Raw genomic sequence first — 26,222 nt, forward strand, 5'->3', positions numbered from 1 at the left:
TTCTTCAGATAAAGAAAAAATGTTATGAGTCAGAAATTGGGGCCTACATAAAGGAAGAACATTAGAGAAGGAATAAATCGTAAAGCTGAAACACAGATTTACTTGAACTTTAATGTTTTTGCTCTGTAAGGAAGGAAGGACACATCAAATATAGTAGTAATGGAGATTTCACCTGCCTTTCAGTAGGTCTAGTTCCTAGAGAGTGTGAGGATAATTTTTTGTTTACAATTTTCTGTTTCATTGGCATTATATCTTTTTAAGAATCTGATTAACTCTTGATATGATTCCAATGCATAAAGGGTTATTTTATAAATTTCAATTTTTCCTTAATTCTGATTTTAAAACAATTTTTAAGCAAGATGCAAAAGATCATATAATTCATAAAATGTTCAATATGAATTTATTTTTCCCCATAATATCCATACAATTTCATATAGCTTACACATATGGCCTTGTGCTTGTTTTTTGTTTTTGTTTTCACACTGGGGCACTTAACCACTGAAACAGAGTTTGCTGTTTGTTTTTGTTTTGTTTTGTTTTACTTTGAGACAGGATCTCACTGAGATGCTTGGGGCCTTGCTCAGTTGCTGAGGCTGACTTTGAACTTAGGATCCTCCTGCCTCAACCTCCCAAGTCACTAGGATTGCAGGCGTGAGCCACCACGCCTGACTGGGCTGGTGTTTTTTAAAGGCTCTGGAGGTCAAACTCCTGGGACAGAAATACTTTCATGTTCAGTCTTGTATAACTACTTCTTAATATAGTGTTTGTCTTATGTTCAATGACTCTTTGCTAAATGAGAAAAATAACTGAACTGCCAGCACATTCCATCAACTATAAATAAAGTGTTATAGTTTAAAGTATTTAAAATGGTCATATATATCTGCTTTATAAGCACCTGATCAGTAGATGGAAAGAGTACTAGTTTGGTTTTCAAATTTTGTGCCTGTTTGGGTAGAAGTTGGGCCAACCATGAATGAAAAGAACACAGAGACATTCAGTTTGGCGCGGGGGGGGGGGGGGGGGGGGGGGAGCTGATACATCAATTAATTGTGGAGAAGAAATGGGTGAATATTAAAAAGTGGAGCAATCAATGTGGAGGGTCTGATGCAGTACAGACTTGACAGTAGTTGCTAAAAACAAGCATAAATTGTGTCTGGTGGATGATGCTGTATTGTTGGGTGGCACATGTAGCAGCAGGGGTGAGAGTAGAGAGAATGACTATCTCTCTATATTCCCTCCTTTTATACAAGAATAGGACAATAATAAAATACTTCTGGAGGCTGGAAGTCTGAAATCAGAGTGCCAGCATGATTGGGCCTTCAAAGGACCAATTCTTAAGGTTTGCAGATGCTAATTTCTTATTGTCTCCTTACATGATGGAAAGAAAAAACAGGTTTCTTTTTTTTTCTTCTTATTTTTAATTGATATAATAGATAAACAGGCATTCAATAGCAATAATAATTTATTCCATGAATATAGTATATGAGTAAATAAAATTAATGATGAATAGAGAGGAGGGAGAAATTAAGAATACTTTGTCATCACAAAGTATTTGAACTTGCTTTACGGAATAGTGTTTTTTGAAAGCAGTTCTAGATTAACTGTGAAAATGTGTATTTCTATCTTAGGGTAACCACTTAAAATGTAAACAACAAAAAGTAAAATTGTTATTCTAAGGAAATTTAATCATGAAAGGCTAAGTTAAAATTATAGAAAATGTAGAAGTCAAAAATAGGAACCAAATACTTAGAAAAACAGATATTGAAAAACAGTAACGCATGTTAGATACTAATCTAACTCTAACAATAACCACTTTAAACATCAGTGGTCTAAATATACTGATTTAAAGACAGAGATTTTCAACATAGTTAAAAAACAGTGGTATGCTTTCTATAAGACATCCACTTTAAACAAAGTTTCATATAGGTCAAAAGTAAAGAGGTAGAAAGAATATTTCATGATAACACTAATCAAAGTAAATCAAAGGTGGGCTGGGGTATAGCTCCGTGGTAGAGTACTTGCCTAGCATGTCTGAGATCCTGGGTTCAATACCTAGAACCAAATAAAATAAGGCAAAGCATGAGAAGTTACACCTATTTTAAACACAACATTCTTCAGAGTAAAGAAATATTATCAGCAATAAAATTGAATACATTACATAATAATAAAGTGGTCAAATTTCTAAGAAGACCTAGTATTCCTGATATGCATACATCTAACACAGCATAAAAAACATGAGGCATAAAAAACTGATCAAACTGGAAACAGAAATAGATGAATACACAATTATGGTTGAAGAATTTAGCACACCTCTTTCAGAATTAGACCCAGCAGGTAGAAAATCAGCAAGGAAATATATGACCTCAATAGTTCCATAAACCAACTGGATATGAAGGACATAAATATACTACTTCATTTAACAGTAACAGAATACACATTTTTCTCAAGTTCACATGATATGCTTACCACGATAACGGAATTCTGGACCATAAAACATATCTGAACAAATTTAAAACACTAGAAATTATATGTTTGCTTTCAGAATATAATAAAATTAATAAAATTAATTAATTAATAAAATTAATCAAGAAATTAAAAACTCAATATTATCTGAAAAACACCAAAATACTTGAAGATTTAAAAATCACACATGTAAATAAAACATGGATTGAAGGAGAAATCTCAAAAATTTTGAGTATATGAAATGTATATGAAAATGAAAATATAACTTAATTTGTGGGATGAGAAGAAATAGTACCTAGAAGGAAATTTATACCACTGAATGCATATATTAGAGAATAATAAAGATTGGCCTGCTTTGTTGGCACATGCCTGTAGTCCCAGCAAGTTGAAAAGTTGAGGCAAGACGATAATAAGTTCAAAGGCAACCTTAGCAACTTTAGTGAGGTCCTAAACAACTTAGCAAGACCTTGTCTCAAATTAAAAAATAAATGGGCTGGGGATGTATCTCATGGTAAAGCACTTCTGGGTTTAATCCCTAATACCAAAGGGAAAAAAAAGAATAAAGATCAGAATCAATAATATAAGCTTCTATCTTTAAAAGTAGGAAAAGAAAATTAAATAAAAAGTGAGCAAAAGAAATAACAAAAATTAAAGCAGAAATCAATGAAATAAAAATAGAATAGAAAATGTCTATATTGCCAGGTATAGTGGCGCACACCCGTAATCCCAGTGATTCGGGAGGCTGAGGCAGGAGGACTGCAAATTCAAAGCTAGTCTCAGCAATTTAGCAAGGCCCTAAGCAACTTAATGATACCCTATCTCAAAATGAAAAAATTTTTTAAAAAGATTGGGATGTGCCCCTGCTTTAATCCCCAGTACAAAAAAAAAATTGAAAACTAAAAAATGCATAAAGAAAAATGCCTTTATTGCTCTAAAGGGAGCATTATGGGTGATTGGGTGAGGGTTCAGAAGATGAGGAGACTAGGCAATTAACTACTGAGAGTCTGGTTAAGTGATGGAGATCAGAAGGCTGATCAAAAGTTTAACAATAAAGACGTTGCAGAGGAAGTATTAGGTAGAAGTAAAGTCTATTCTTTTGAATCTTGAAGCACACATCACACTTGTTACACTATTGCAAATAATCTGGGTGCATTTTGTTTATGCCCTAAGAACTTTATGGAAGGTGAGATTTCAAAGCAGTGATAGACTATTTGACAGATGAAATATCTAAACAACAAAGCCTTCAGGTACTGCATAGCTGCTTTTGGTCTTTTCCGTGCAACTCTGGAGTGAAGGGGAGGAGAGCTGCAATACTTGAAAAATTTGCAGCCCAGCTGGGAAAGAGCAAAGAAAAAGAAATAGGATAAGAAAAAGAAAGGAAAAAAGGGAGAGGCTCAGCAACCACTAGCTGAAGAGATTAACCCAGATAAATGGGATCCAACTTAGGTAGATCCTGTCTCTACATAAAATATTTTTTAAAAGGTCTAGGGATGTAGCTCAGTGGTTGAGTGCCCCTGGGTTCAATTCCTGGTACAAAAAAAAAAAAAAAAAAAAAAAAAAATCAGAATCCAGGCACTGTGCAGGAGGTCAATGGAAAATGATCTTGAGAGCATCTCAAAAAGCTGTGAGGGCTCCTCCCTCTTTCCGTTACAGGTTCAGAGACTTTTGAGGACAGAATGGAGTTAAGGATATAAGCCTGGAGTTATCTCCACAGGCTTGCTGCTTTTGGCCACCTTGGGATTCTGCTTCCTGCTTTCTGGCAAAATGCCTACAGTCACTCCAGCTACAGTTCAAATGAGCCCAGGAAAAGCTCGTGCCACTGCTCTGAAGGGAGTAAGAGGCAGACCTTGGAAGTGTTCATGTGGTGCTACTTTTGCAAGTGTGCAGGATGAAATAGTTATAGGGTTGTGGCAGCTTTTCACCAGATTCTCAAAGGAAAGCCTGTGAAGCCAGGCGGAAACCTTTCACAGGATCAGAACAGCCACAGAAATGCTCTGCTAGAATGTCTAGCTGTGCTGTGGGAGAAGATGTAAAATCATGCATATTGCACATCTCTATTTTGTGGATACACATCATGAATGCTAACATTTAATGATAAAAATATTACTTTAAAAAGTGTTTGTTTCTATTTTTAAATGTTGTAATTTCGTCATTTTTTTCCAAATAAATACTACTCTTAAATATGTGACAATATAAAACTTTGACATTGTTTTTTCATCTTCCTTGCATCTATTGTCATTCAACTACAATTCATTTAAAAAATATACATTTACTTACTGTATTGTGAACTATACATACAAACAGGAAACCTCGTTTTTCCAAATGCAAAAAAATTTTTAAAAACTTCTCAAAGCTAATGAAAACCAATATTGAAAATTCAACTAATGTACCACTAATCTTTGCTCTTGTATTAATTACATGGAAAAAGTACTCCAAGGAAGTTAGGAAATGTAGCAAGCTTTTGCTAAAGACTAATGTTCCAGAAATTTCATAAGAGTTACTCTCTCCTTTCCTGGCATAGGCTTGTATTTTTCAAAAGAGCATATTTTAAGGAAGCACAATGCTCAAATTACCACATCAGATCACCTTCCAGTGTTAGCAGTTTCATCCCACATGGATGGTGTGCTCACAAAACCATTTTAGTTTTGGCGGCCATGAAAGTTGCACCAAAATCCTTGGAGGTGAGCACTCCAATTATTAAAACCCTGAAAGCACCTTAAAAACACATACATACACAATAAAACTGGCTTTCAAGCATAAGGGGAGGGAGAGGAAAAACGAAAACAAAAAACAGAAACAAAACTCCAATCTTTGAGTTGGGCAGTCTTTCAATTTGGAAGGACTTTGAAACTTCCGAGTGCAGTCTGTGTTGCTGAATGGCAGCTAATGCAGAAGGAAATTAAGAAGCAATGACACCGTAACATTTGAAGTTAAACCAAACTTTAAATTACATCTGAGTAGTAAAACTAGAGCTGTGTAACAAAGGGAAACTATCCTTAATAATATACTCTAAAATATAATTCCTGAAGTTCTTGGCTAGCAGACATTCCTCTTCAACTAATTATGAATTTACTTAATATTATCCTTTCATTTTTCCATTTCTATTTCTTAAATCTATTAATTTCTCTTTTTTAATGATGTCCAATTTTCACTTTCAGGTCTTATAATTTCATCAGTGAATGAGGTAGAGTCATACATAACATTCCTACTGAAAGTTAACATATATTCTAGATCTTATGAAGCTCCAGAGACATGTTTCCAAGCTCTTTTTTAAAACTCTAAGAGCATGAATTTATTTCCCTGAAAATAGAGAACGTGTTGAATCTTGAAATAAAATATATGAAAGAAGAATATTTGGATGTCAAGAAGGAGCTATTTGAAATGAAACATTTAAACCCCCAAGCCAAAATTTTAATATAATGGTGTAAAAACGAAGTGAGTGACATTTTCTTCTTAGACAATTTGGAAAATTGGAATAAAAATATAATTCTAGATGAATATTTCAAAAAGTTCTGTAGCATTTTCTGTAGAATGTTCCCTTCAAACTCTATGACCAACTGTTTCTTCCTTGCTTGTCCTTTCTATAGGCACTATGGAAACTAACACTTAAAACCTTGGTTTCCCAGGTTGATAGGATGAAGACGCAGAACAGAGATGAAGAAAGGCCGTGTCTGATGACACCCATGGGTGATTCTAGGGCTGCTTGCCTCGGGACTCCTTATGTGAAACAATACTAATAAACAAACAAACATTAAAAAAGAAAGACTGTGCTGTTTAAAAAAACAAAAACAAAGCAGATGTAGAAAAATATAGAGTTCTATGTCACGTTATAGTCATCAGTCAGAATAGAACAGAGACGTTTTTAAATACAAGGAAATGAAAACATTTGCCTCCCATGCATTCATTTTTAGGAAGCTACAGAAAGCTGTGCTCTACCAAAATGAGCTGGTTAATCCAGGAAATGAAAGATGAGACACTGCAGCAAACAAGGGCATGACATCTACACTGCTTAGTGTAGAAGTTCAAAGGATCATCACCAAGAGCCAGCTCCAGAAACTATGCAGCAGACCTAGATAACATCATCAGTCCCCCATCAACAGATTTTGATTTGAATTCTTCTATTTCTTTCTCCAATTCTATATACCTCAATTTAGCTTTCAGTAATAGCATCATTTGCTTATTGGCAAACTTGATGAGACCTACCTTGGGCAATGTTTCCAGCTGAAAGATGTTTCCAACTTGGTCTCACTCACATTTCCATGCCAAAAGAGAAACAATGTCTTTCCACCTTCAGGTAGCCTACTGGTCAAACGTTCTCTTCACCTTCCATGTCATAGTTCCATTGTGAGACTATCCCATCCTGAACAGGATCCTACACATCGCATCCCTGATCCCAGGGCACTTACTTAGTGCTTCTGTCTGAGGCCTACCTCTGTTTCCAAGTTCTTAAAGGAGAATTATAATATATATTAAGGATATATAGATCTTTTTCTTTGTGCTTAATACTAAACTTTTCATAGGAATACACAGATCCAATGGGTTGTTTGTTCTTAAAATACTCAAGGACTGAATGAATTCCCATAAGAACCTAATTTCCAATAGGAGGTTTTTAACTTAGGGAATGAAAATATAAGTCTGGTAGGAACCAGGAACCGAAAGGGAAACAATCTGAGATGGGTAGGAGGATCCCTAGAGTAGGGATTGGATATCTGTTTGAAGGACCAATAGAGTACAAAATGAAGGTAATCAGAGCTGCAATTCAATTTCATAATTAACTTTGTTGAAAACATCTATACAGATAAGTTTTTCCTGATACCTACCTCAGTTTATTAAGTAGACACAATCAACTCTGGCCATGAATTTAGTACTGGGCCAACAACCCTGCTCCTTGGCACATCTCCTAGCTCCACCATTGAAACAGCGAAAAGGTACACATCTTTAACATGACTTGGTGGCTTAAGATTAAAGGCCTGTGTGGTTTGATGGGTGTTCTTGAAGTGAACACAAAGATTTGAGCCTCTTGATTTCCATGATTTTGCAGAGGTTTCTGGGTCAAAAGAACAGCAAACCATTTTTTACATATTACCTCAGGCTGCTTAGAGGAAGAGGGGATATTGCATTTTTTAGGTATTCTTAAATGTTAACATGCCTTAAATTGTTTTCTGCTTATATTAGGATTGTCCTGATTTCGAGATCATAGTGCTAAGGTCTCTCTAATGACAACAGAAACCTTAGAATCCTACTGCAGTTGATTTAATGTCCCTATACTAGAATCAGACCAATTCAACCTTCCCATAAGTGGGAGGCCGATTCAACAATAAGTTGGAATTGAATTTTTTTTTTTTTTAAAAGAATTAAATGAACATTTTATTACTGACTTTTTAAAAATATGAAATAAGTGGATTAATTAAAAAATGTAAGAAATGATTGAATCTAGCATATCAATAAATGGAGAAGAGCAGAGCAATATTTGGAGAAATAGTGGCTTAGAATTTTCCAAAACTGATAATAACCACTACCCCAGAGATTGTAATCTAGAAAAGTCAGGAAAGAAAAATACAAAAACAAAATGAAAAGCAAAACTGTACACATGACATACAGATACATCACAATAATATTTCAGAAATGAAAGAAAGAAAATCTTAAAAATAGCCAAGAGAAATCAATATATTTCATTCTAAAAATAAAAGTAAGACTGAAAACTGACTTTCCAGTAAAAATGTGGAAGGCAAAAGTGATAAAATGATATCTTTAAAAACACGTGCACATTCATACACACACACACACACACACACATACACACACTCACAAGCACATATATGCCAACCCTGAATTCTATATGTAGTAAAAACCTGAAAATGTAAATGAGATATAAAACTTTTGTAATCTAAACAAAATTAAGAAAATTTCATGTCAATACACTTGCACTTATATAAATACATATATATCTATGTATATGTTTATAGCCAGATGAATAATAAGTATTAACAGAAATATTACATTACCATATAAAATCAAAAAGTCTTATTTCAATGTTTTTGTAGCAAAAGTTTAACCAAGTAGTTAATGGAATACCAGATTAATAAAACATGTGATTACTTGTAAAAAATAAAAGACATAATAATTGTCAAAGAGGAGATGTAATAGGAAAACAAATAGTAAAATAAGTGTTATAAAAATAAATGGATGAATGTGATTATATATACTCTCCATAAATAGACAATATCCTCTAATTAAATCAAAACTTTTACTATTTTACTGGAAATAAAAAGAACAACAAACTAAAAAAGTAAACAAAACTATATTTGCTGCTTATAAGACACACACCTATAAAATGGCATAGAATTGGGGAAAAAGAATGGAATAGATATCATGCACATAAAAGAACGTGTGGCAAGAATCCTTGTTAGAGACAATGAATATTTCAAAATGAAGAAGTGATCAGTTTATCAATATGATTAAATCTAAATTACTCTGAAGTTCTTAATGTTGGTTCAAAACAAAAAAAAGAAAGATTTGATTGAATTAAAATGAATAAGATTAATTCACAATCACACTGAAAGAATGTGGCACATTTTCCTCAATAATGCATAGACCAAACTGAGAAAATAATTGGTAAGGAAAGAGAAAGTTTGAGCTCAAAATTCAAAAACTACTGACATGTAAAGAACAAGAGGCCTAACAAAATCAACATTTTTTCAAGAATACATGAAACATTTGGCAAAATTGTCTACCTAGATTATATATTTAACAAACTTCAAAGGTTCAAAATAAGACCAACTATTCCTAATTCTCTTAAAAATCAATTTCAAAATGATAACAGAAAGTAATCTGTCTCAAAATTAAGTAATATACTTCTAAATAATCTCTAGTAAAATAAGACTTTATATGAGAAATTAGGTAATTTTTATTTGAGTGGTAATGGACATATTTAAATCTATGGGATTTATTTTTTAAATAACAAAAAATAAATGACATGCTTTAATTTGAAGAAGAGGAAAAAAGCAAGAACATGAAACTTTAAAAAGTTTAGCATGTAGATAATAATAAAACAAGAAGAAAAGAACCTTAGAGAAATACACCAAGGCTAACAATTAGTTCTTCAAGATTAATAAAATTTTCAAACTGTTTATTTTGAAAAGTCCAGTGTTGTGACTAAGCAAAAGACATCACTACAGATCCTATAGGTATCTGGATGGAGATAAATGTACCCATGATCATGATTTATAAGTGTATAATTTTATAATACATAAATTCTATGCAAGATATGTATAAACTAAAAAGTCAGTAAATTCTGTGTGTATGTCTATGTTTTACTGCTGATGGAGCCCAGGGCCTTGGATATGTTAGGCAAGCACTCTACCACTGAATTTCATTTTTGTCCTTTTTGTTTTATTTTTAGACAGTGTGTCATTAAGTTGTCCAAGCTGAACTTGAACTTGTCCTCCTGCCATAACCACTGCACCCACACAATTGTTAAAGAAGAAAATATAGACGATTTATACTACCATATACACCATCTATTTTAAAGATTAAAAAAATTAAGAGTGCAGAAGTGATGTAACATGCTTGCAACCCTAATATCTGAAGGACAAAAAATTTTAGAAACTAGATTATTGGAATTAAATAGAGTCTAGAAACAGATTCACAAATATATAATCACAAGGTGATACTTCAGGACAATGGGGAAAAAGTTGATTTTTTCAATAAATTATACTGTATCAACTGAATACCAATATAGATAAAATAAATCAAAAAGCTTTACCTATGTAAAAAACAAAATTAAGAATGTAAAAGTAAGGCATTACAGCATTTCAAGAAAAAACAAATGAGATGGAAAAAGGAATATAAATGTTGGCTTAGGTTAACAATGCTTTAAAGTGAGGTTTTAAAATCTTGGGGAAAATGGTGATGTGCTGAATTAAAATTTTAAAACATTTGGCAAAATATCTTCGAAATAGTGAAAAAACAAGACACGCAGTAGAAGATCTTTGGAATTCATATAACTGAAAAAGAGTTCATATTGAAATATACAAGGAATTTCAACAAGCTTATTTAGAAAGTACAGGAGACAAACCAATATAAAATGTACAAGACTTATACAATCACTTAATAAAAGAGAATATCTATGTGGCCTATAAACATGTAAGAAGAGCTCAGCATTAATACTCATCAGTAAATGGCATTTAAAACTACCCTATAATACTAGTGCACCCTGAACCTAATAGTTAAGATGAAAAACACTGAAAATTCCTTGTGCTGCTGAGAATGCGGATTGAGTGCAAATATTATACACTGTTAATGGACTTGCAGAAAAATTCCTTTGAAAAATTACTTTGCAATCTGACTTGTGTTAAATGAACCTTTTAACCCACTAATTTGATTTCTAGATAGATAACCTAATAGAATATGTACATATGTCCTTCAAATAAGCATCCAAGAATGTTTATTGTAGCACCATTAGTACTAGCAGCAAACCAGGGAGTGTCCAATTGTGATGTATGTATACAATAGAAGAGACTAAAATATTCTGCAGCAATAAGATGAATGAACTATGTGCAGCAACACATTTATCACAAAAAAACATGACATTTAGCAAAATAAGTCAGACACAAAGGAATATGTACTGTATAGAAAGTTCAAATATAGGCAAACTTATTAATGGTGTTTGAAGTCAATAGTGGTTATAGTAGTTAGGGGTTTGGAATGTCAGTAATATTTTCTTTCTTAATCTGAGTGCTATATACATGACTATGCTTCCTTAATCTTTTATAAAAATTAATTTTGTACTTATGATTCATACACTGTGTGGAGATTGTAATTCAATTTAAGAGTTCAAAATCCAATGACAAATGTAGGGATTTATGCTTCTTGTCATGAAGAAGTCAGTGCAAATGGATCTTTTCATTTAAAAAGAAAGAAAGAAACCGAACAAAATACATAAAAATATATTTTTAAACAATGAGAGTAGGAAGTGCAGGACTGCTCCCTCTAAAAGAAAACAAGTAAAATAATTCTTACAGTCACCCTGGCTTTTTACCTGAAGGAACATTCCAACCTTGCAGATCATGATGTGGGGAGAAAAACCCAGAGTAGAGCAGATTTACCACTGAGTTGAAGAAACAAAGAGACAGAACTAGAGAGTAGGATGACTGAAAAAGCTGAAAATTGCTTATTAATCTTTCAATCTCCCCATGCATCTGAAAGAAAAACATGATAGATTTGTTAGATTACTTCATCCTTGGTAAATGTTCAATGCTTAGCACTCAAATTATTAGCTCACTCAATATGTGCAAACTATGAATGATAAAGAAGGATAAATTTGTCAAACAATAAATAAAATAATTTTAAAAACCAGAATCTACTTTGCAATTTGTGTCTTAAGATATCTGAAACTGGCACTGAACTTATTAAAATTTTTCTTTTCAGGTCTTCAAAGCAGATAGACCAGACAAACAATCCCCCCCTTCACTCTCCTTATACAGTGGGTGTTAGAAAGTATTGGCTTTTCATTTAGGGTGAGGAGATCAGTGTCACCTGTAACATATGAATTAGCTGAGCCTCAGAGAAGCCCTATATTTACCTCAGTCATTTTGTTCAGTAATTCTTCAAAAGCAGGCCAGGGGCTCACTGGTGAACATGCTTGCAATACTGATGTTTGTGCAATGGAAAATTTTAGGAAGGGAATTCTATTTCCCCGAGCAAGTTTCCAAGCACTAAACTCTCTTTCAAATAATAAAAGAGGTTAGAGACTAACTTAGGGAACAGATTCAATTTTTCAATGTGGCATTAATAGGAACAAAGCAAAGAGACAGATTGCATTGACAAGGAAACAAAAATGGATAATGGATTTAATAGCTTGAGTTCTAATGGAAAAAAATAACATTCTCCATGAGATTGTCGCATTTTTAAAAAATGTGGCTTCCATTAATAGTTCATACATGTACAAAAAAATGAGCCTCTATTGTGTTATATAAATCATTTAAAAGTTTTCAGTAAAATCAAGTAGATAAGTGTTTCGGTTTTACTTTGTATATCATCTTCATATATTTTCAGCAATTTCTTGTGTACTCAACATTATTGGTAGTAATATTTTCTGCATTGAATATTAACCCATGTTTTTAGCATTTGTTGATAATAAATAAATAGTAATGAGAAAAAATGTGAAGCTTACTTGGATAGTTTGTTTTAGGCTAATTTGGTAGATGTATATAATAAAAATTATTAGATTCAGTATATGATCAGGTGGTTAGTCAAAAGATAGTTCAGTACATAATTTTGTTAATTTTCTTTTTCTTTTATATAAGCTATTCATAAAAGATAAACCACCCAAAAGCTTGAAAAATCCCCAAGAAATTGCTATATACCATAAAAATGTGTGCAGGACCATAACACTGATTTTGAATATAACTTAGCTGTTAAAAGGAAACTTGAAAATATTAGATTAAAAACTATAAAATAATAAATAACTAGATGGAATGATGAGAACAGGATGAAATGTAGAATTATATTTTTATTTCTGTCGAAAAAGCAAAGAGAAAAATCCTCTGGGGATCACGACTGATCCTAGTACACAAAAAGGCATGAGAACCTGAGGAGACAGTATCCAATAAAAAGTCGATATTTGGAAGTGAACGCAGTTTTATAAATGTATAAACAGTAATTGTGGTTATTTTGTAAGAGGGTGGGAGGAAAGGAGAGAGATGAAGAAGAGAGCAAGAGGTGGAAAAGGAAGAGAGTAGTAGATCTTGACAAAGAGAAACAAAAAAGTAATGCAAAAATGACTAATAGGAAGAGATGACAATGGAAAATAACAAATTAAGAAATTATTTTCTCAACTACTTCATAGCATATTTGTTCAGATACATGATAGGCTGTGGGTCAGTGCTTCAGAATGGTATCTCAGTCAGTTTCAGTGATTTTCCCCTAGTGCTGTTGTTCCTTCTAAAGCAAATAAGTAAATTAATGAGCACATCAATGAAAATAGTTAAGTATGGCAGTAAGAAACTTGAGCATATGACATAGAAGAGAAAAAAAATCTCAGGTATAGGTCTGTATCAAATCTTAATGAGTTAATATTAACATATCTGATTCTACTGTTCCATTGTTTGGGATTTTGTCAGTCCACTATCATCTGGTCTTATTAAACTTCTATTGAAGACCCATACCATACAAAGCACTAATCAAAGTATTTTGGTTTGGATATGAGGTATAACCCCCAAACTCACATGCAGGGCTATTTAGGAATGTTCAAAGGTGAAATGATTAGGTTATTAGAGCTATGCCTCACTAGTGGATTAATTAATTGATGAATTCATAAATAACTTGAATGTATTATTGGATGGTAATTGAAAGCAGGTGGGTGTGGTGGGAGTAAGTAGGTCACTGGATGTGTGTCCTCAGGGATTTTGTTTTGTTCCTGGCTCTTCACTCATTCTCTCTGCTTCCCAGCTGCTATGAACTGAGCAATTTTCTTGCATCATGCCCTTTCACCATGATGTTCTGCCTCACCTTAGGCCCAGAGCAATGGAGATACCCAATCATGGACTGAACCTCTGAAACCACAAGCCCCAAATAAACTTTTTCTCCTCTAAGTTGTTTTGCTCAGGTATTTTGGTCACAGTAACAAAATGCTAACACACAAGGAAATGTAAATTACTAGAACTTCAATTTTAGAATATTCTCAGAGAAAGAAATAAAAAGTATTTCAAGTTTATTAGTTATCAAAACCTGTTACATGCTACTTAAGAATAAAGTGCATGACTCATGGAGCCTTGAAGATGCAGCTGCTGGCTTTGGTATTAACTTGCTAAAACAGGTATCTCTGTAAGTGTCCACAGATGTTTCAAACCTTGCCAAAACAAATGAACCATAATAACAACAACAACAAAATCCTTTTGGTAAATGTATTTCTTCAGAGTTGTAAATACACTAAGACTATTAAATGACTTAATGAGGGCTTACCTAAAACTTCAGGTTGTAAACAACAGATCAATGAGAAGTGTGAAGCTAATTTAAATGCTAGGATGATTTTTTTTGTATGTGTTATTTTGTTGGCAAAATACTAAGATGAAAATGATTAGATTCAATGTTTCAGCAATTGACTAACCAAGGGACATGTCAGTAGGTAACTCAGTTAACTATGTGTGCTCTGTAAGACATTCATAAGCTATCATCAAACTAAAGAGTTTATCTTTAGTGACCAAAGTTACCCCAATTGTGCTATTCAAATTTATCTGTAAGGATAATTTTTTTTTTCTTTACTCCAAAGTCCTGTGCCCTATTACTTTTTGGTACATGAGTTATAAAAATATAAATGTAATTATGTATCTTTTAGTGTTCTCTTGTTTTTTTTTTTTTTAATTTAATGATACTCAAACATACTTTTCTATTACATATATTTATTTTTAAGTTCCAAACTCATGTGTGAATGTATATAAATTTTGGGCTAATTTAGAAAAACATGTGAAGAATCTTAGGGTAAAGTGAAATAAGTACAGGTCACATTGCTAAATGGAGACTAGGAAGGAAAAATGAGTTCAATACTGAGCTGAAAGAAATCTGTCAACTGTTGTCCTGAGGGCCTCCTATGAGTTTCACAGATGCACCTCATAGATTTGATAAAGTAATTTTGGTATCTAGAAAAATTAAAAGTTACTGTTCCCATTCAGTATATGACCAACCCTGCCAGCTTGCTGCTATGCCCCTATCATCTGTAGGTCAATCCACACTGAGGAAACTCTGTGTTTCCACAAACTCCCCTGACAAATACAAATTTGAACAAACTCTCTTAGAGGGCCTTACCGTGTTTCACTCTGCACTAGACAAATTCAATGTTCCGCTTAGTAGCCATCTTGCTGCTCTCTCTTGTACTGTGTGCTTGTCTTGGTTGTCAATTGTCTGCTGAATCATAATTTCTAAGTGCTGGGAATTCTCCATTAATTGTCTTGCAGACCCTGGCTACTGGCTGAACATAATACTCTTCAATGCAAAACAGTCCAACCTCACCCCAGCTCTTCTCTCCTAAAGGATACAAACACTCTGGTACCATTTTGGTTATTCCTGTTCCAGATTCAAGTTTATATGACACCAGCGAGTGACTAAATATTTTGTTTTGGTTTTCATTCTTTGAAGTGGATCAACTTCTTCTTATTTTGACCTAGTATCTTACACAACTTCAAAAATGCACATTGTTTTTTTCAAGTGAAATAAATGAGAATTACTGTAGGTCATTCATGCCATCAAGCTGATTGGAGGCAATGCTGTAACCAATTTGGAAAGCAAGCTTCCCAGGTATACGTTCAAAACCCCGGTGGAATTAATGATGAAAAAGTAGTAGATAGAATTGTATAATATTCTGCAAAACCATTTGCAAAAGTGAAGTCTGTCTCAAAAGAGTAGGAAACTAAATAATTAGGAGTTACAGATACTGTAAAGGCACTGTCAAAGTTTTCTTTGAAAAACAGTAGCAATGCTACTAATCTAAAAGAAATTGAGAAAGAGAGAGGAAGACAAAGAGCAGGTAACTACGAAAGAGAAAGTCAATTTTATTCAGCAAAATTCTTTGCAGCCATGCATATTTTCTGAGTTTAAGTTACTGAATATTTTGGATATTTGTTCTATACAGCAAACAAAATTAACTGATTTAACAGTGTCACAGCATCCTCTAATAATCTGACTGGAAGAATCATAATTGAGCAGAAACTGATAAAAAACTCCTTTTTTTATAAGCTTAAGGAATTTAAGATCCTATAACTTTGCTGTATTTTATTGCTTTTTAAAGATAGATAATTAAGCATAATTAATTTTACCTCCCCAACTGCTTCTTCAGGATATATGCATTATGGGTCCTATCTCTATTGAGGGGGGAGACAGTAACCATTGAACATAGACAGCATATTTCAAAACACTCTGCTGGACTCCAAATAAATATTAAGCAAATATTCTTCTTTCTTCTGCCTCTTCCATTCTTTTTCTGAGAATGGTCAAAAACAGACCAAGTTCCAGAGCAGTGCTTGAAAAAATTACGGGTGTACCTAATTATGCCAAAACACCACAAGGTAGCCACAGGTTATTTTTCCCCCTCCAATTTAAATAATAAAACACACCTTAGTAACCAATATAAAAACAAGTCATTCAATTTGCATTCAAAATTAACATATATTCCAAAATGTTTATTTGGTCTACTACTTTTTAATTAGAATAGTCCTAGTATCACTGAATCTCAAACAAGCTTTAGAAAACATAATTCATGCACCTGAATTAAAATGACAGGGAATATTAATATGGTAAACATACAGCAACCCAGATAATTGTTTTTTGCTAACACTGTATTTTATTGCCAGTGGTCATAATGTGAAGTTGTGGATTTTGGAGAGATGTCTGCTTAGTTATGAAAAGGGAAATATAAGAGTAAAGAGCTCTGTTTTAGTCAGCTATTTAGTTGCTGTGACTAAATAACAAGGACAGAACAGTCATAGAAGAGGAACAATTTATTTGGGAGCTCATGGTTTCAGTGGTCTCTTCTTAAGAGGCTGGCTGCATTCCTCAAGATTCAAGGTAAGGCAGGACATTATGGCAGAAGAGGTGGCAGAGGGAAAGAGCTCACGTGATGACCAGGAAGCAGAGAGAGAGGTCTCCTCTTGCCAGATACAAATATATAACCCAAAACCATGCCCCAGTTCCCATCTCCTCCCATCACATCCTTCCACTTCAATTACTACTCAGTTAATCCCAGTCAGGGAATAAATTCACTGATGGGGTTAAAATTCTTACAACCCAATTATTTCTCCTTGGAACCTTCTTGCATTGTTTCACACATGAGTTTTTGGGGGTGGGGGGGACACCTTACATCTAATAAATTTGAAGTAAAAAACTTGAGAAATGTTATGAGGAAATGACATACCAAACAAACACGAAATTTCCTATGAACAATTTTCTTTTATTTTTCTGTATATTTTGGTACGTGTGCATGTGAAAATATATAAAAAACAGTAATGCTGTGAAACTATTGCCACCTAGATGGACATCTGAGCTAAAGAGGAAGAGAGCTACCAAAACTTGATTTCCCGCTCTTTAAAGTCTTGCCTTTCCCACCAAAATTACTTCAAAAGTTACTCAAAACAAAAGAAAATTCGTTCTGTACTTGTTTCTATAGTAATCTATCTCAGAAAAAGCAGTTTCAGTTTGTAGACTTGTCTATTTTCCTTATTTTGACAAAAATGTCAAGATACAGGGAGTCATTACCTAAATTCAGTTATGGTCAATGCTACATACATACATCAGTCTGATTTGACTAAGCTGGGATTCATACATGATTGTATGCTGGCAATATGAACCACAGGCAAATCACCCAGAATGGGTCAGGGTAGCTGTGGTTTGACTGTAGGTAAGTTAATAACTTTCTTTGAAAAGTTTCTTACAAATCTATAAAATGAAAGGATTATGCTATGTGTTCTCCAAATGCGCTTCTCTAAGTTTACCTGATTTTCTGTGTTTTGTTTTGTTTACAGACTTAAGCTAACATTTAGTCACATTAATGGAAGCTTGTCTTGCTTTCCTGAAGTTATATCTTAATTATGTATACTCTTTAATTATTTAAATTTCCAGGGCTACTGATAATTGGTATTTATATAACAATTACATTTTAAAGGAATATATGAAACTGTAAATAATGCTCTGAAAGTGAAATACGTCAAGAATGTGTGAAACAAAAAAAGTAATAGTTTGTCACACATTTAAAAAAATGTATGACAAAGTTTCTTCTGTTTAGAAAGCGACTATATCCTATAACATAAATTGTGTAAACATTTTTCAATATATAGTTGATCTGAGACAAAATATTTAAATTTGACAAAATAAAGTAAGCCCCAGTTCTCTTTTACCTTTACTCATTGCATCAAGAACTCTTCAGAGGGCTGGGGATATAGCTCAGTTGGTAGAGTACTTCCCTCTCAAGCATAATGGCCCTGGGTTCGATTCCCAGTGCTTGGGGGGGAAAATACTCTTCAGAAATTAATCGTTCTGAGTCTAGTGATGATCATGTCCAAATATGACATACACTCATGTAAAAGGTGAAAATTAGTGAATTGACATAATTCTGTTTGAGCTGTGTTTTCATTGCCATCTTACAATCTTTTCTTGCTAATAGAACAGCCTGACAATTCTCAGAAACCCAGACTCCATGAGTGAAAATTCAATAAGTAAGTTAAGAATACCAAATGGTAACCAGACCTTGGGGATGCAATGGAATTGAAACACAACTTTTTTTTTGACAGTTGGTAGTGTAGCTCTGGTGGTCTGTTTCAAAATCTGTCAAAAAAGATGATAACTGGACTTAGGAGTTCAGTTTGATCTTAAACCAAATAATCGGACAGCCTGTCTGGCATTACTGCCTTTGGCCATTTAGAAAAAAAAAAAAAAATGTCTGAGTTTTGAAAGAGCAAAAACATTAAAATCATCAAATTGTTGCTGTGTACTGACAGAAGCACTTTCTAAGTTTCATGGCGCCAACATCCAGTCAGGGAAATGGATAATAAAGGCATCTTCCCTGATGTCAATAGAACTAGACAGCAAACACATCCCCAAAGAGAAGATGTTTAACAATTATGTCATCTAAAGTGATGCGGGAATCATCAACCTCCATTTGTTTCAATGGTGATTTTATTTTCACTTTCTTAACATCAATAAAACAGTCATCCCCACATTTATTGTATTGGATACCTAAGTAAAACTAAGGAAATTGATATTTCAGTCTCATTCTTTTTGAGTTCAGTTACCAGGTAACTGTTAGAAATCTGCAAAGAAAAAGAGAAAACTGAAAAAAAAAAAAAACCCCTGATTTTATATTTAGAATTGTTTGTGACTGAATACATTAAAAATGTAATTCACAATTGTATGAGTCATAGAGTCATTAGAATTTAAGGTTTGTGAATCCCTTGAAAGTTATCTAATTTACAATTTTTAATTTGTTTTCTGCAATATTTTAATACAGCATATATTAAATTATGCTATTAAACCAACAGAATCCCAGCTTCTTTAATGGTTGTTGGGACAAATAACACTAGTCATTGTAGGTAATATTTATTTCATGCCTCTGTTTCTCATACATGGTACTAAATACTATATTTGCATCTTTTGTTTGGTTCTCAAAACTCTTATATGAAATTGATACTATTACAGCAAGTAGATTGAGGCTTAGAAAGGCTTCCTAACTTTCCCAGAACATAAATGTAACAAATGACATTCATAGGTGACTCTGAATCATGGCCTGCCTGGATTTATGTAGAGACCTTTTGGTAGGTATTTGATTTCTTTACCTAAATAAAGAATCAGCTAATGAAGTATCTGTTAGTCTCCTACCTGATTTATGTAAAAGATTTGAAATGGGCAGCTCCTTTGGAAACAACCTCATTGCTGGTCCTGTCTAAAATTTGTATTGATTAATTCAATAATTGCAACAAACTACTAAGGAACTCACCTGCCTCCCATTGTGTCATCATTGATCAGATCCATGGCTATCACTCTGGAGACAAGTGACACCAAAGGGCATAGATTAGGCTGTGACAAATCTCAGCTGAAGGGATTAGCATGTGGAAATCAAGCCAGGAAAAGCAGTTCTGATGTGGAACTTTGTGTGAGGAAAAAAGTGAAGGATTGTTGGAGAGAACTGAGAGACGGGGTGGGGGAAGAACCCTCTGATGAATATAATAAGCTTAACTTATTTTGCTTGGGATTGACACTACTTCCATCTCTCCTCCGTCTCCATTCTTTAAATGCCTATTTATAGCTAAAGCAAATAAAGGAATTTTTAAAAAGCATCTTATGTATAATATTTATAAGACATAGAAGTAAGAATTGTCTCAAAATCCAGACAACTAAGATTAATATTAAAATACTAGAACTGAGTTAAGGGAAGACCATTATGGAAATTGCCCAATGTTCTCTAAGCAGTTAAACCCCACTAGAAATTTAAGAGGATGAAGAAAATTTCCTAGAACTCTCTCCATGGAAGTTCTGTAAATATGTTGAAATTGGAATACCTAAGTGAGCTCTGGCTTCCCAGTCCCTCCTGTCATTTTCAATTCTCCTCTGAGGAAATTCCAGTTTTTTGCTAAGTGGAAAAATGCTAGTTTTGGAGTTTGGAGTTTGGAAATGAACTCTTAAGACAATATAGCACAGCCACCAGCAATTCTTCCTTTTTCTTTCTTCACTTTATAGATTCCAACATCTTCCTTTACCAAAAAAGGTGAACTGTACTTTGATAGTATTTGTCTGAAGGCATATAGGTGCCTAAGTGTCTTAGTCCAACCCTCATTATTTCAGATTTGGCAGAGACTAGAAGAATATGTCACTGTTTTAAATAATCACTTATATGGCGACAAAATAAAGAAAACCAGCAAATCCCAAACCAACAATATAAAACAGCAAGAAGAGTTCATAACACATTTTTCCTTTCTTCTCTAGATTATCACATCTAATCTTTCTTGTTGGATAAACATGCCCTAAATAAACCTTCAGTTTGACTGTCAGGCTAACTCTGTAACAAGTTATGATCTTACAGTGACTAAATATCTTGGAGAAGTCTGACTACCATTTAGTTCATATGCCACTGTTTCTAATTTTTTTTTTCTGGCTAATTCTGGGGGATATTTATGTAGTCTGTGAATAAATTATTTTTATATTTGTACTGAGCACTATAAAGAAGATGAAGTTTAATTTATATGTTTACAAGGTTGAATAAACACAAATCATCAAGTAATATTTGGTCTATTTTTAAAAAGAATCATTATAGCCATTAGGAGGAATAGTGTTGATAAAACACAAAATGTAACTACAAGACATCTGAATTTTAAGGAAAAGTTTTTACAGATGGTAGCAGTAGTAGAAACTATTTGCATCCTATCAAGTGTCATGGAGGACTCTGAAGTCCTGGCAGTCACAGCACCTACAAGAAAGATTTCCCCAGTGTCCCTAGTCACATGTCACAGGTACACTGGAACTTTTTGAACCTCTTAGACACGTACAGTAGTTAGTAGAGGCAGAAATAGGTAGAGATTTGAAAACACTATGTAATCATAATTTTAATAAACAGTTATAAGGTAAATGTTTTACTTTATTATCTTAAAATATTTGCAAATATAGAAAATAATCCTCCGGAAATTTATTTACTGGTGTTGTTGACAGGTGAGGCAGGCAGAAATAAGTTGGGACATGAAAGAAAGTCAGAATAATAGCATATGCAGACCTCATTCAGAATCGTTCTAGAGATGTTCTTCAAGGCCAAAATGGACTGAAGATTTTGTGGCTTTTTTTTTTTGTGTGTGTGTGTGTGTGTGTGTGTGTGTGTGTGTGTGTGTGTGAAAAAAATAGAACAGTAGACTGATTCCATAGTTCATATAGATCTATAAGTGTGTACTATGTATAGAATTTGGGTGTGTGTATTTATGACCAAGATGACTTATAGACTGAAAGTGCTGTATGGTGTATTTGATTTTCATTATTCTTCCCAAGAAATTTTTCATTTTCTTTCCAAAAAGAAAAAATAATTTTTACAAGTAATGGAAAGTCCACTGCCAGTGGTTATTTAACATAACTTTAGAAACAAAGGAAAACGCTTTGAGTCAAAGTATAAAATGAAAAATAAAATAGATTGTAAGTCATACATTTGGTTAGACAGATGCTAAATATGTCTAACTAAATATTAGAAGATCTCGTGATTGTTAATTTTTGAGTGGTGTTATTATGAACAATTTCTTTCAGTGTCTTTAAGCTTTTATCATCACAACACTTACATCTTTCTTGCAAGTCAATATTTCACTCTATATAGATTTTGTTAAAGATGAACGTTAACTTCTGGGATTCCATGCACCTTTAGCAATGTTAAATACTCACAACACCTTCTTCACTAACTTGTTAAATAGGATATACAATTGTATTTTTTCCAATTTTATTTTAATAGTCATCTCTAAACTAATATTGTAATATAACAAGTGTGTGCTTATAGAATCCTGAAGATGTATATATAGGGACATGTAAATATCAAAATTGACTCTCTACATTGAGAATTTTAACTCATTTAATACTTGTATTATTTTACAATCAGAAGTTTCAAAAGAGGTACTCTGAGTTTCAAATTTTGCATATCTTAACATCAACCTTAAAGGTTTAATATATCACTGCTTTTCTTATTTGTGACTGGTATTTTTTAAAAAGTTTGTGTTTTGTACCAGGCTTATCCACTTATCCACTCAACCCCCTGAAAAGACACTATCTCCTCAGGGAAGATAAACAAATTATGTTTCCCCCAGTCACACTGTTGATGATCTTGCTATGACTGCATGCAATAATCGTAGAACCTGTGCTTTTTCCTCTCTGCCACGTTAAAGAACTCATCCAAAGCTTTGTCATCAATTTACAATTTCTGATTTTCCCTTAAGATAATAATTTCTATAATCTATTACATTTACATAAATTGTTTGTCATTTCTTTAGTCCTGTACTCACATCATTAAAACTTTAAATTTAGTCCCCCATCATAGAATGGTGAATTGACAGTTAGTCATTCCCAATCTTTTTCCTGGTTGTTCATCTCTCTCCTCACTATCTACCCTTATGTTATTCAAACACTTCTATGAGGTCCAGTTTGTATATGAACAGATAAACCTGTTAGCTTAAGTTCCAAATTTATTATTCGTGTTTGTCATTTATCAAATTACTTATCCTTTATTATTATTATTGTATTGTATTATTTTGGATGTTTTAAGTGTCTACAGATTCAGAATTCAGCTATATTTTATGATGAATTTTTTACTTTATTAAGATGTAACAACTTATGTTCCTAACAATACTTCAAACTTTTAGGTCATATTGCTACACCAGTTATACTCTCCCCCCTTTTGTCTCCCTCTTCCTGTGTGTGTATTGACAATTTTTTAATTTATTAAAATGAATTATAGGGTGATCCAAGATGGCGGACTAGAGGGTGACTGCATCTCCAGTCACTCCAGAACCCAGGATTCAAGAAGGGGAGGCAGTGAGAGACTCAGACTAAAACAGAGCCATGGGATGAGTCTCCCCCACCCGGTGAAGCGCTACCCAGGTGGCAGGCCCGGATTCGGGTGGCTTATTAGAGTAGGGCAGAGCAGCTAGAGTCTTCCTCAGGCAGCTCTGCGCACTCTTGTGGTGGGCTCCTCCCACAGGGCTGAGCAGGCCCCCCAGTGAGAGCCTTTCTGCACAGAACCAAGCTTCAAGTCCCTGAACCAGGGCTGCGAGTTCCTGCCCGCGGGTTGCTTCAGGGACCAGGACACGGCAGCCAGGGACTTCCCCAAGCAGCCTGCAGCCCGCCCCCTCCGGCGGGAAGTGCCTTTCCAGGCTAGCTTCTCAGAGCAGGCCCCCCAGTGAGAGCCATTCCACACAGAGCCAGCTCCAAGTCCTGGAACCAGTAGCGGGCTAGGGGCAGCTTTCCTTGGAAGCACTGCATTATCAAGTTACTCCAAGACTTCAGGCTACTGAAGGCAGGAAGGAGAGACAGTGGAAATCTACAGGGACACTATAAGCCAATAGAAGAATTCTGCAATATCACAAAGTCCCACGACATCTGACCAATATGAGAAAACAAGGGAAGAAAATGTCCCAAACAAACCTAGATACTATATCAATAAAACCCAATGACAGCACAGCAGAAGGAATGTCAGAAAGGGAGTTCAGAATGTACATAATTAAAACAATCAGGGAAGCAAACGAGGAGATGAAAGAGCAAATGCAGGCATTGAAGGAGGAGATGAAAGAGCAAATGCAGGCATTAAATGATTGCGCCAATCAACAGTTAAAAGAGCAAATATGGGAAGCAAGAGATCATTTCAATAAAGAGTTAGAGATATTGAAAAAAACAAACAAACAGAAATCCTTGAAAAGAAGGAAACAATAAACCAAGTTAAAAACTCCATAGAAAGCATAACCAATAAGATAGAACACCTGGAAGACAGAACCTCAGATAATAAGACAAAATATTTAATCTTGAAAACAAACTTGACCAGAGAAGATGGTAAGAAATCATGAACAGAATCTACAACAATTATGGGATATCATGAAAAGGACAAATTTAAGAATTATTGGGATTGAGGAAGGCTTAGAGAAACAAACCAAAGGAATGAACAATCTAATCTATGAATAATATCAGAAAATTTCCCAAATCTGAAGAATGAAATGGAAAACCAAGTACAAGAGGCATATAGGACTCCAAATATACAAAATTACAACAGACCCACACCAAGGCACATTATTATGAAAATACCTAACATACTAAATAAAGACAGAATTTTAAAGGCCACGAGAGAAAAGAATCAAATTACATTCAGGGGAACCCAATAAGAATATCAGCAGATTTTTCAATCCAGACCCTAAAAGCTAGAAGGGCCTGGAACAACATTTACCAAGCCCTGAAAGAAAATGGATGCCAACCAAGAATCTTATACCCAGGAAAACTTACTTTCAGATTTGACGATGAAATAAGATCCTTCCATGATAAACAAAAGCTAAAGGAATTTACAAAAAGAAAGCCAGCATTGCAGACATTTTCAGCAAAATATTCCATGAGGAAGAGATGAAAAACAACGATGCAAATCAGCAACGAGAGGAACGAGCCTAAAGGAATAGCCAAATAAAGGAGAAACCAAATCATGTCAAAAAACACAAATGAGTCAAATGACTGGGAATACAAATCATATCACAATAATAACCCTGAATGTTAATGGCCTGAACATCAATCAAAAGACATAGACTGGCAGAATGATTAAAAAGAAAAATCCAACAATTTGCTGCCTGCAAGAGACTCATCTCATAGAAAGAGATACCCATAGACTAAAGGTGAAAGGATGGGAAAAAACATACCATGGACACGGACACAGTAAAAAAGCTGGAGTATCCATCCTCATTTCAGATAATGTGGACTTCAAGCCAAAACTAGTCAGAAGGGATAAAGAAGGACATTACATACTGCTTAAGGGAAGCATAAATCAGCAAGACATAACAATCATAAATATCTATGGCCCGAACATTGGCTCATCCATGTACGTCAAACAAATCCTTCTCAATTCCAGAAATCAAATAGACCACAACACAATAATACTAGGCGATTTTAACACACCTCTCTCACCGCTGGATAGATCGTCCAAACAAAAATTGAATAAAGAAACCATAGATCTCAATAACACAATCAACGATTTAGACTTAACTGACTTATATAGAATATACCATCCAACAAAGAACGAATACACTTTCTTCTCAGTGGCACACGGATCCTTCTCTAAAATAGGCCATGTCTTATGCCACAAAGCTACTGTTAGCAAATACAAGAAGATAGAGATACTACCTTGTACTCTATCAGATCATAATGGATTGAAATTAGAAATAAATGACAGAATAAAAAACAGAAACTTCTCCAATAACTGGAGATTAAATAATACACTATTATATGATGAATGGATAACAGAAGACATCAGGAGGGAAATAAAAAAAATTCTTAGAAGTAAACGAGAACAAAGACATATCATATCAAAATCTCTGGGACACTATGAAAGCAGTACTTTGAGGAAGATTTATTTCATGGGGCGCATTCAACAAAAGAAGTAGAAATCAACAAATAAATGACTTAATGCTACAGCTCAAAGCAGACCAACACCAAAAGGAGTAGAAGACAGGAAAGAGGTTAAAATCAGAGCCCAAATCAACGAAATTGAAACAAAAGAAACAATCGGAAAA

Source organism: Sciurus vulgaris (assembly GCF_902686455.1).
Source record: "Sciurus vulgaris genome assembly, chromosome: 1".
In the NCBI taxonomy this organism is placed as follows: Eukaryota; Metazoa; Chordata; class Mammalia; order Rodentia; family Sciuridae; genus Sciurus; species Sciurus vulgaris.